Source organism: Triticum aestivum, chromosome 3A (genome assembly GCF_018294505.1).
Source record: "Triticum aestivum cultivar Chinese Spring chromosome 3A, IWGSC CS RefSeq v2.1, whole genome shotgun sequence".
Classification (NCBI taxonomy): Eukaryota; Viridiplantae; Streptophyta; class Magnoliopsida; order Poales; family Poaceae; genus Triticum; species Triticum aestivum.
This window is the reverse complement of record NC_057800.1, coordinates 45,998,827-46,010,476: the sequence shown is the minus strand read 5'-3', so window position 1 is coordinate 46,010,476 and position 11,650 is coordinate 45,998,827.

The following is an 11,650-nucleotide window of genomic DNA, read 5'->3' as shown; positions in this document are numbered from 1 at the left end:
GGTCCCTTTGTTTCAGTGCAAATGGGTCAATCTGTCATGAGGCGGGGTACATGTAGCTAGACCCACAGTACGGAATGACAACAGTGGATCTGAACAATCCTGGTTACACGGACGAACCATTCGTCCTAGCCAATGATGTGGCGCAGGTTTTCTATGTGAAGGACATGTCTACCAAACCGAGAAAAAGAAAAGATAAGGAAGCAAACACATCATACAATGAGCCAAAGCGCCACATAGTTCTTTCAGGGAAAAGGGACATCATGGGAGTGGAGGGCAAGACAGATATGTCTAAAGATTATGAAAAGTTTCATGAAATTCCTCCCTTCAAAGTCAAGGCTGACCCAAGCACTCTGTTAAACGATGAAGATTATCCATGGTTACGGCGCAAAAAGCAAAGGACACAAGCGAAGAAAAAGTGAAGACTTTCTCTCCACAACTATTATGACGATGCCTTTGATCTAGAATATCACTGCAGTTACATGTGAAGAAATGAAATGCCTTTTGTAACAGATATGTTTTCGTATGAAACCCTGATACTTCGAAAGAGATTGTCCATTTTGTGCACGAAGTGCATCCAGCTTTTGCCGTAACCCTCTCAACTTTTTATCACATGCTATGTGGGTGAAATGATGATACCATGCCAACTTTCAACCTTTTCAGAGTTCATTTGCAGTGCTTTTCAATTTCAGGGTCATTTAGCTTTTAAAAAATCAGTAAATGCATAAAAAATACCCAATGAAGTTAGAAAGGATTGAAAATTAATAATGTGGCTTTGAATGGTGCATTTTGAACACACAAAAAGTCTGGAGTTCAAATAAGTTCAAAAAATGAAATCCCTTTGTAACAAATGAGTTTTCGTCTGAAACCCTGATACTTCGAAAGAAATTGTCCGTTTTGTATACAAAGTGCATCCAGCTTTTTTTGTAACCCTCTCAACTTTTTAGCACATGCTATGTGGGTGAAATGATGATACCATGCCAATTTTCAACATTTTCAGAGTTCATTTGTAGTGCTTTTCAATTTCAGGGTAATTTAGCTCAAAAAATCAGTAAATGTATGAAAAATACCAAATGAAGTCAGAAAGGGTTGAAAATTGATGATGTGGCTTTGAAACACACACAAAGTCTGGAGTTCAAATAAGTTCAACAATGAAATCCCTTTGTAACAGATGAGTTTTCGTCTGAAACCTTGATACTTCGAAAGAGATTGTCCATTTTGTACACGAAGTGCATCCAGCTTTTGCCGTAACCCTCTCAACGTTTTAGCACATGCTATGTGGGTGAATGATGATACCATGCCAACTTTCAACCGTTTCAGTGTTCATTTGAAGTTCTTTTCAGTTTCAAGGTCATTTAGCTCAAAGAATGAACTAATAGCAAAAAGAATGAACTAGAAAACTTTTATGAAACTCTAATAGAAAAAAGAATGAACTAAAAAATCATTAAAATATTATGTTATGATCAACTAAAACAAAACTATAATATTCTTCAATAGAAAAAAGAATCAACTAAAAAGCTTTTATAAAACTCTAATAGCAAAAGGAATCAACTAAAAAGATTTTATAAAATTCTAATATTTTTTAAACTAAAATTATAACAAAAATATGCGACTAAAATTATTAAAGTATTTTTTGTTCAAAACATTAATAGCAAAAATAATTTTCATCAAGAATTTTTTTGTTATAAACTTTAATAGCAAACTAAAATAACAAAATCTGTTTTTGAATATAATGATAAAACACAGTAATATTAAATAGCAAGAAAAAGAATCACTCAAAAATCTATTTTTATAGTAAAGTTATTCACAAACTAGTTATTTACACAAATTTCAAAGAATTCAAAATTAAACTATTCAAATTTGAAAACTAATGGCACTAACAGAAAGTTTATAATTTTTGTGACCTAATGGCAAAAGGAATTAAAAAATAAAGCAAAACGCAAAAGAAAGTAAATAATGCAAAACACAAAACAAACAAACTAGGAAAAATTAAAAATGCCGCCTACTAGGCCACCACGGCCTGAATACGACTAGAAACCCAACCAGCCTGTTGGGCCAGGATTCAGGCCCGCAGAAGACTCAGTAGGCCCACAGGCAGATACAGAGTGGTTAGCCCCGTAAGCCTGCTTTAGAGCGGAGCTCGAAGGCTCAGGCGCACCGCGCCTTATAAACAAGTGCGACACTCTCTCAACTAGCGAGGTGGGACTAAGCTCCCACCATGCCGTTGTTCAAGGCCATTGGTCCCGGTTGGTGGCACGAACCGGGGCCAATGCTCCCATTTGGTCCTAGTTCCTGGCACCAACCGGGACCAATGCCACCCTTTGGTTCTGGTTCATGCCATCAACCAGGACGAAAGGGTTGTGCTTCTCGCCCTTTCGCCTGGCCAAAACAGACCTTTGGTCCCGGTTGGTTTCACAAACCAGGACGAAAGGGGGGCATTGGTCCCGGTTCTAGCCACCAACCAGGACCAATGCTCTGTCTATATAAGCGGCACTTAGCAGTTTTCGTCTCAGTTTCTTCGATCTCTCCTCCGACGATGCTGTCAGGCTGCCCCTGCCCCGTCGTCGCCGTCGCTGCCCCCGACGCCGTCGTCACCCATGCCCCATAGTTGGCGTCGCCGTCGCCACACCAGATGCTGTCGTCGTGCCCCTGCCCACGACGACTTCGTCGCGTCCCTGCCCCGTGTCCTCGCCGACACGCCCGACGCCGTCGCTGCACCCCTGCCCCCTACACCATCACCGCGCCCCTGCCTCGAGCCCACGCCGACGGGCCGTGCCGCCCCGCGCTACGGTCCGACCGACCCCCTTTCCTCTCTGTCCTCCTCCCTTGTTCATATACATTTTTCATATGATTGTTAGATGATGTTGATGATAGATATGATGATGTTGATGATAGATGATGTATGCTTTTTTTGTTCATATAATTTTTTTGTTCGTATGATGATTTTTTTTTTGCATTTTTAGAAAAATGTATGTATGTATGTTCTCTGTATATGTTCATATATGCAAAAGTTAAATTTTTAGAAAAGTTTTGCGTATGTATGTTCTCTGTATATGTTCATGTGCATTTTTAGAGAAAAAAATGTGTATGTATGTTCACATATACAAAAGTTATATTTAAGAAAAAAAGAAAATATATGTATGTTCATATGCAAAGAATATGCAAAAGTTAGAATTTTTTATGTGCATAGAATTTTTTTGGTGATATTGTAGAATATGAATATTTTGAATATAGATGGATGGATGGATGAACATTTTGAATATGGATGGATGGATGAAGATTATGTCCATGTATGTATGTATGGATATCGTTGTCGATCTACCCCCTCCTCGATATGGGGGCAGATGTCGGACATGCATGAGGAGGGAGGGAGAAACGGATGTTAATAGAAAGTTTTCTCTCGAAATGTTACTAAGTTAAAATGTTACTAAGTTACTAAGTTTTCTCTCGAAACATTACTAAGTTACTAACTTACAATGATTTTAATAGAAAGTTTTCTCTCGAAACGTTAATAAGTTACTAAGTTAAAATGTTCATATATTTGAAACATATCAAGTGTTGTATTTTCTCTCGAAACGTATCCCCGATAACTTCGACATGAGGGGGGACATCGATCAACCCCCTCTTGCTCGACCAACTCTCGAGGACACCCAAACCCTAGAAAAAAGTGTTGTCGATGTCCTACCTCCTCCCGCGCCTACCGGACAAACTCTCGAGGCCACCCAAACCCCTAACAGAAAACTTCGGTAACTTTGACATGAAGGGGGACGTCGATCAACCCCCTCTTGCCCGACCAACTCTCGAGTCCACCCAAACCGTAGAAAAAAGTGTTGTCGATCTCCTACCCCCTCCCGCCCCTACCCGACAAACTCTTGAGGCCACCCAAACCCCTAGAAGAAAACTCTGGTAACTTCGACATGAAGGGGGACGTCGATCAACCCCCTCTCGTCCGACCAACTCTTGTGTCAACCCAAATTGGGACTGAAAAAGCGTTGTCAAGGCCACCCCAAACCCTAGAAGAGTTGTCGATCTAACCCCTCCCGCCCCAACCCATAAATTCTGCTAAGTCTAAATCTGTTATATTATGATGACATGTTTACTTGATGCTACCATCAAATCTATGCATGTTTTGAAGACCATGTTATGCTCTATCCATCCATGCCCTTGTTTGCAATTTTGGCCTACTGTAGTTTGTTATTTTCATGCTCTCAAATTGCTTAAAAATATATCTGTCAGCCTGTTAGTAGTAAGTTCAATTTTGCAAAGTGCATAGTTAGTGTTTTGTGCATCCTATGACCATATTCTTGACATGAGTAGATGAACAAACATGCCATATTACTGTTGCTTGTATTTGCATGCCATGATATGTTGTGTGTTGAGTTAAACAAGCATGCAAACATGCCTACTTAATTATGTTTCTGCCATGTGCAGTAAATTCCACTAAGTATGAAAACTTGTTATCATTTGCAATCTTGCCATGATGTTTTAAACATGTTCAAGTGGTTTATAGCAGTAGCTCAGCGATCATGTTTTGTAGTGCTTGACATGTACTTCAATGCCATTCTCTTGGTTTTCATTTACCTTATCATCATCGTAACTTTCTTATCTATTTGCAGAAACTATGGATCAAAGAGACTTGCAACAACAACAGTTGTTGGGGGATATAATTCTCGGCGGAGGTGATCCCTTTTTGTTTCTCAATGACACCGATGGTCAGGAAGGAGAGGATGACAGCTCCGGTGATTGAACAATGGAGGAGGAAGGACATGATCATGACGGCTCCGGTGACCGAATGGCGGAGGAAGAAGGAGACCATGATGACGGCTCCGGTGACCGAACGGAGGAGGGAGCTGTTGCAAAGTCCGGCGAGGTATATATGTATATTTTAAGCATGTGCTCACTAATTGATGCATTAATTGTTTTGGTATGTGCATATATTAATGCTTCTTTCTTCTTTTATAGCCCTCCGAATTGAGCCAAACTTCCATAACGAGACGAGGCCCAAAGAAAAGATTGCGCCAGGATGAAAGGTTCACGATCATAGAACTCGCACACGATGGCCAACCGATTGAACCCAGGCGGACCAAGGACGCATTTGTTACTCAGTGCAGAGCTATTGTTAGGCACGGCATCTCGATCAACATCCAGAAATGGAATAAGCCTAAGGACGACCCTGAAGTTTCTTATGTCACCGATGGACAGAAAGATGATCTTTGGACCTCGCTGAAGGCAAATTTCACCCTACTGCCAGAGGAGGATCCGAATAAGCCAGTTATAGAGCCAAAGGTCAAGGCGTGTACTCTTAAGAAGATGGCAGATCTATTCAGGAGGTGGAAGAAAGAGTTGAACGCAATGTTTGTCGACAAAGGGAAGACTCCAGAATTCACCGGACGATATGAGAAGATGAGAGATCACTGCCCTGCATTTGTGGCCTACAAGACATTAGAGAAGGGTAAGAAAATGTCAGAGACAAACAAGAAAAATGCTGCAAAGAAGCAGTATCACCATCACACGAGGTTGGGTGGCTACCTCAAAGCCCGGCCGTTGTGGGACAAAGCTGAGCAAGACCTTCTTGCTAAAGGGGTCCAACCAGCTACATTGAACTGGCCAGACCGTTCAAGGACTTGGTTCTTCGGGGTTGGGGGAATTTGGACCCTAAAATAGGGGAGTGCCATTGGACGGATGAGCAACTTGCAATACCCGTCAAGAAGCTTCAGGATTATATCACCGCAACGCAGGAAGGGGCGTTCATTCCCGATAGAGAGAAGGACGAGCTGACTGAGGCCCTCGGGAATCCTGAGCACCCTGGACGAACACGAGGCACACCAGGCTCCGTTTCGTGGGTGGTTGGGTTTCCCGGTGCAGGCGGTTACAGAAGCCGGAGAGAAAGAGGAAAGCAGAGCTGAGCGAAATGCAGAAGCTCAATGAAAGACTAGTAAAGCTAGAGGAACTTGTAGCTGCCGGCCAACCATCTCAGCGGACAGAAGCTACCCCTCCATCTCAGCGGAGAAGCAGTGTGGCTTCCATGGAGCTTGTTCAGCCTGATTTCACGGCTCCTCGCTACCCCGTGGATACTATCACGGAGGCTCAACATTGCCAGCTTATGACAAAATGCCAGAACCTCACTTTGAAGGCGGCTGTCGGCTCTATTGCACCTCCTCAACCTGACGGAACTTTTCACTATCGTCCAATTCCACATGGCTATGCTGTTGTGACGGTGGATGAAATAATGGACGGATTCAAGAGCTCGAGATTGACCACCCTACATGTGAAGGGGAGAATCGGTTGGTTTATGCTTTGAGGAGTACATGTCTATGGGGGAAGGAGTACATCAAGCTTCCAAACTGGACGCCTCCTCCTCCTCCTCCTCCTCCTCCACAGGCGAGTTAGGGCACTCCTCCTCCTCCTCCTCCTCCTCCTCCTCTGGCGAGTGATCAAGGCACTCCGCCTCCTTCTCTGGCTCCTCCAGCGCGTGAGGGCACTCCGCCTCCTCCATCGCCTCCTCCGGCGCATCGGAGAAGTCCGCCTCGTCCTCCACCTCGTCAGCAATGGTGGAATACAGACACCGCTGCTCTGGCTCCTTCGGCGCGTCGGAGCACTCCACCTCCTTCTCCGCCTCGTCAGCAACAATGGAAGAGAGACGCCGCGGCTCCGGCGGCTAGCAATACAAGCAGAGGTGGGAGGCAATTCAGATATGGTCCATCTCTCAAGGCTCCGAAAAAGTTACCATATGAGAGGACCGAGAAGGAAAACGAGGAGATCTGTGCTGCCGAAGTGAGGGACTATTTTGCAAAGAAACCTCCACCTCCGAAGGAGATGATAGATCCGGTGAAAGCGAAGTGCACTATCGATGCCCTGAAATGACCACCACCGCCTCTGTTGGATTCCAACTATGTCCGCTGTCTTAAAAAGACATATCAAGATGCGTGACGGTCGCGAAGTACTTCCAGTGATGCCAGGTTAGCAGAACAAAGAAGTGGGAAAAATTCCCCAGCTCGGCGAACAGGCGAACCAATCGTGCCCCCCGCTCAAGGTGTCTAGCGATATCATCGCTAATCACCCGGGAATGGTGCCCGGTACCAATCCTACTGATTACCTGAGCGATGATGTAGAGTTTGAAACAATGGAGGTGGACGAATTCAGATACCAGTACGGCAGCCACTCGTCAAACCTGATCATCCTCCTCTAACAACGATGATGCGAAGATTCCATGAATGGTACATGAAAACCTGCAACAAGTCTGGGAAGGATACTTTGACGCTGAGAATTAAAGAGGAGCACGTCCTCGTTGGAACTGATCTGTTGTCTATTGAATTTGACGAGTTATTCCAGTTATACAATCAAAAGGCCCTTGACAAAACACGCGTGACTTGCTACTGTCTGTAAGTACTACTTCTGTAATTAAGTCTCTATATATAGCTCAGCTCTTTCATTGCATGTATATATAATTATCCTCACTATATTATGCAGATTGAAGATCGTCGAATGCAGAAAAGCACAAATCTATGACATTGGGTTCATTAACCCAAATATAATACATGAATGGACGGTTAAAAACAGAGTCACGAATACCGAGGACAACTTGCTACAATCATTGCTTAAAAATCAAAACAAAGAGAAAATACTCTTTCCTTACAACTTCAAGTGAGTGTTACTGTCTTGTGCATATTCGGTTTCCCTTACTCGAGGTTATACTAATGTAATTGATGAGTTATGCATGCGTGCGCAGCTTCCACTTTATTCTGCCAGAGATTAAGCTTGAGCAAGGAGTAGTTATTGTCTTAGACACGAGATGAAAAGATCCCCAGGACTATGCGGACATGACTGAAATGCTCCAGAAGTAAGTTCAACCGATCATTATCGCACCATATCGGCAACTTCGTTCATTTCCTGATATCAAGTAATTATTTTCTTTGTCTGGTAGGGTTTGGAAAGAGTTCACCTAATTGTTCCGGGACTGCCGAGGGAGCTGTGATTTACACACCCGAAAGTAAGTACTACTAGCTAGTTCTGCGCATCTCTCATTGATTCTAGTTTCATCAATACCATTTGTCATGCTTGATTATCAGTTTGATTGAACTCTATTCCTCGTAAAGTTCTTGTGGCAGGAAGCCGGCGGGAATAATTTTTGTGGATACTACGTTTGCGAGTTCATCTACAACGGGACGGCCTCTAAGAAGGGCTACTCTGGAAAACAATATGAAGTGCTTAAGCAATAATATTCACAATTTTATTTTATTACCATCATTTTTGTTGAGTTTAATTCATATATATGTATTGACCCCCTTCTTCAAATTAGATCTGGCAGATGCAACAACTTTATATCATTTTTTGGGACTAACCTATTGACCCAGTGCCCAGTGCCAGTTGCTGTTTTTTGCTTGTTTTTTACATCGCGGGAAATCAATATAAACGGAGTCCAAACACCATGAAACTTTTTGTGCATTTTTATGGACTAGAAGACATCCAATGTGCCAGAGCAGCACCTGGGGGTGCCCCGAGGGGGGCACAACCCACCAGGGTGCGCGTGGGGGCCCAGGCGCGCCCAGGTGAGTTGTGCCCACCTCAGTGGCCTCCCGTACCCCCTCTTCGCCCTATAAATCGTCAAATATTCCAAAAACCCTTGGGGTAACCCTAGATCAGAAGTTCCACCGCCGCAAGGCTCTGTAGCCATGAGAAACCAATCTAGACCCTGTTCTGGCACTCCGCTGGAGATGGAAATCATCACCGGTGGCCATCTTCATCATCCCGGCGGTCACCATAATGAGGAGGGAGTAGTCCACCCTCGGGGCTAGGGGGTTTGTACCAGTAGTTATGTGTTTAATGTCTCTCTCTCTCTTGTGTTCTTGAGATATCATGATCTTGATGTATTGTGGGCTTTGTTAATATAGTTGGATCATATGGTGTTTTCCCCCTCTCTATCTTACTGTGATGAATTGAGTTTCCCTTTGAGATTTCGTTTTATCGAATTGAATACTTTTATGGGTTTGAGAGCAATTGATATATGTCTTGCATATGAATACCCATGGTGACAATGGGGCATTATTTTGATTTACTTGATATATGTTTTGGCACTCAACTCGTGAATTCCCGAGGTGACACTGGGGTAATCTACGCATAGGGGTTGATGTATGTTCTTGTCTTTGTTTCTCTAGTAGAAATCTTAGGACACTCTTTGAGGTTCTTTGTGTTGGATTCAGTATTATGAATCTGAAATTATTTGGTGTTATTTTAGTACGAACTCTTGGATAGATCGATCGGAAAGAATAGCTTCGATGTGGTCTCGTACCCTACATACGATTTCTTCTTATGTTCTCCGCTAGATAGGAACTTTGGAGTGATTCTTCATCGCACGTTGAGGGATGGTTATATGATCCAATTATATTAGCATTGTTGGGAGATTGCATTAGCGAAAGTACGGACCCTAGGCCTCATTTTCAAGCATTGCAATACCGTTTGTGATCACTTTTGTTACTTGCTACCTTGCTGTTTTTTTATTGTTACTATTACAAAAACCAATATCTACTATCATTACTACACTTTTATTACCATCTCTTCGCCGAACTAGTGCACCTATACAAATTACCATTGTATTTGGTGTGTTGGGGACACAAGAGACTCTTTGTTATTTGGTTGAAGGGTTGTTTGCGAGAGACTATCTTCATCCTAAGCCTCCCACGGATTGATAAACCTTAGGTCATCCACTTGAGGGAAAACTACTACTGTCCTACAAAACTCTACGCTTGGAGGCCCAACACGTGTCTACAAGAATAAAGTTGTGTAGTAGACATCAACCACCTGCTTGCCGTTGTCCATGGGAGGCACCACCTCCTTGCCCTTGTCATTGTTCGCTGTCTCAATCTGTGTTATGAATAGCACAAAGTTCATGGCAAGCACATAGATAAAAAGTTGATCGGTATTAAAACCTATCATCCAAAGCCTCTATATTTACCCAAGCTAACGATTAGGGGTGGGAATATAAACCGATGACCGAAGTATCTACTCGAACTAACCGCGACCGAACCCGAATGCACCAAGACTAAGTTCTTCGGTCGTAAATTCAGTCAGCCGATCTGAAAAACTGAACTTTGTTTGGTCAATTCGGTTGTATGCATCGAGCAATTGAACACACCAAAGTAGCAAACCATTGGTCAACTCCCGAGAAATCTACGTAGACCATGACCCACAGCCCAACTACTCAACCTGGATAGAGTGGTGAAATCGTTGTCCCAATCCTAGACGCATGACCGCACCCTTAGCCGTTGCTCGCTAGTCTCTTGACCGCCACCCCGCCTTTGACTTCTGTCCATCCCCACGGCCGACGGTGGCGGCACTCCACTTCCACCTCTCGGCTGGGGTGGCAATAGTAGTGTTGTTGTTTGTGGAGACAGAAGATAACCGGCGAGGCAGCGACCATCTCTTCCACCTGCTGGGCTTAGAACCAAGCTGCAAATCTTGGTATGTGATGTGAAAGGATGAGGTGTGGACACGCCTAATGGCTACAACTTGTAATTAACGTTTTTGCCACAGTTGATCTTCGCTGTTCTCATATTTTCTAGATCTTCATTGCCTACTCAGTTTCATTTTCTTCGGTTGTTCGGTCTTAATCGAGACCCAAATCGAAGCATCGATGCACCGATCTCTCGGCTAGCGTTTTAATAGGAAACTGATCGGTTAGCCAAATCTGGAAGCCAAAATTCTTTAAAACCCGAAGCACCGAAGCGATCGGTCCAGGGGAACCGAACTCCCAGGGCTACTGACGATCACTACTTACCCACAACCGCACTTAGTTAACCCTCTCTCCTCTCTGTCTCTCATTCTTCCTCCTATCCATCGCCATGAACTCCAACTCCAACCCCAACCCCTTCCCTTGGGGTGGTGGATGGAGGGCTTTCTTCCTCAGGTGCTCGCTTGGTGATCGCACCAAGTTCGAGAACACCATGGAAATGTGCTCGAACTTTAGTAGCATCGAATACATGGACAAGAAGGCAGACGATGTGGTGAAGAAGGCAGCAGAGGAGGACTTGAAGACGTTGATTCTTGAGCCGGTTAAGGGCACTATGTCAGTTGACATCCTTCCTTGGGTAATGAGTCAGGCCGACTCCGACGATGTTGGATAGAGGATAAGGTGGAACAAGTACAGGGTGTATAGGGCTCCTCATGACCAGTGTGCCGCAACATACTAGATTAGGACTTTAGTGGTGTCAGAGGTCATCGGTTTGGAGTCAAAGAAGGAAGAAGAAGCGGTGGAAATGGTGGCCAGAGTGCTGGAGGCAGGCCGTCGTACTTTCCCAATCGATCTGGACTTCGACGAGACAGTGGTCCAGCCAGAGGACAAGAACAAGGTCGCGGGTCCCCGCCGCTCTAACCGCCTCCAGGGTCGTAGGGGCTAAGATTAGAATCTATTATGTAATATTAACCTCCAATCCCCATTCCCCTTGTACTTGATACAGATCGGAACCCTAAAAATCCATGGCTACTTAGTTATCATCATCAAGTTATGGTCAGTCCTATGGCTATTTACCCTGATTCCCCATTCCCCTAGAATGCGCATCGAATGCGAAATAGTAGGTTACGAGATCAAAATACGGCTTACCACCATTGCCGAAGTGTAGCGAGTGATGTTGCTGACGCAGGTGAAGTCCGGCTGGTG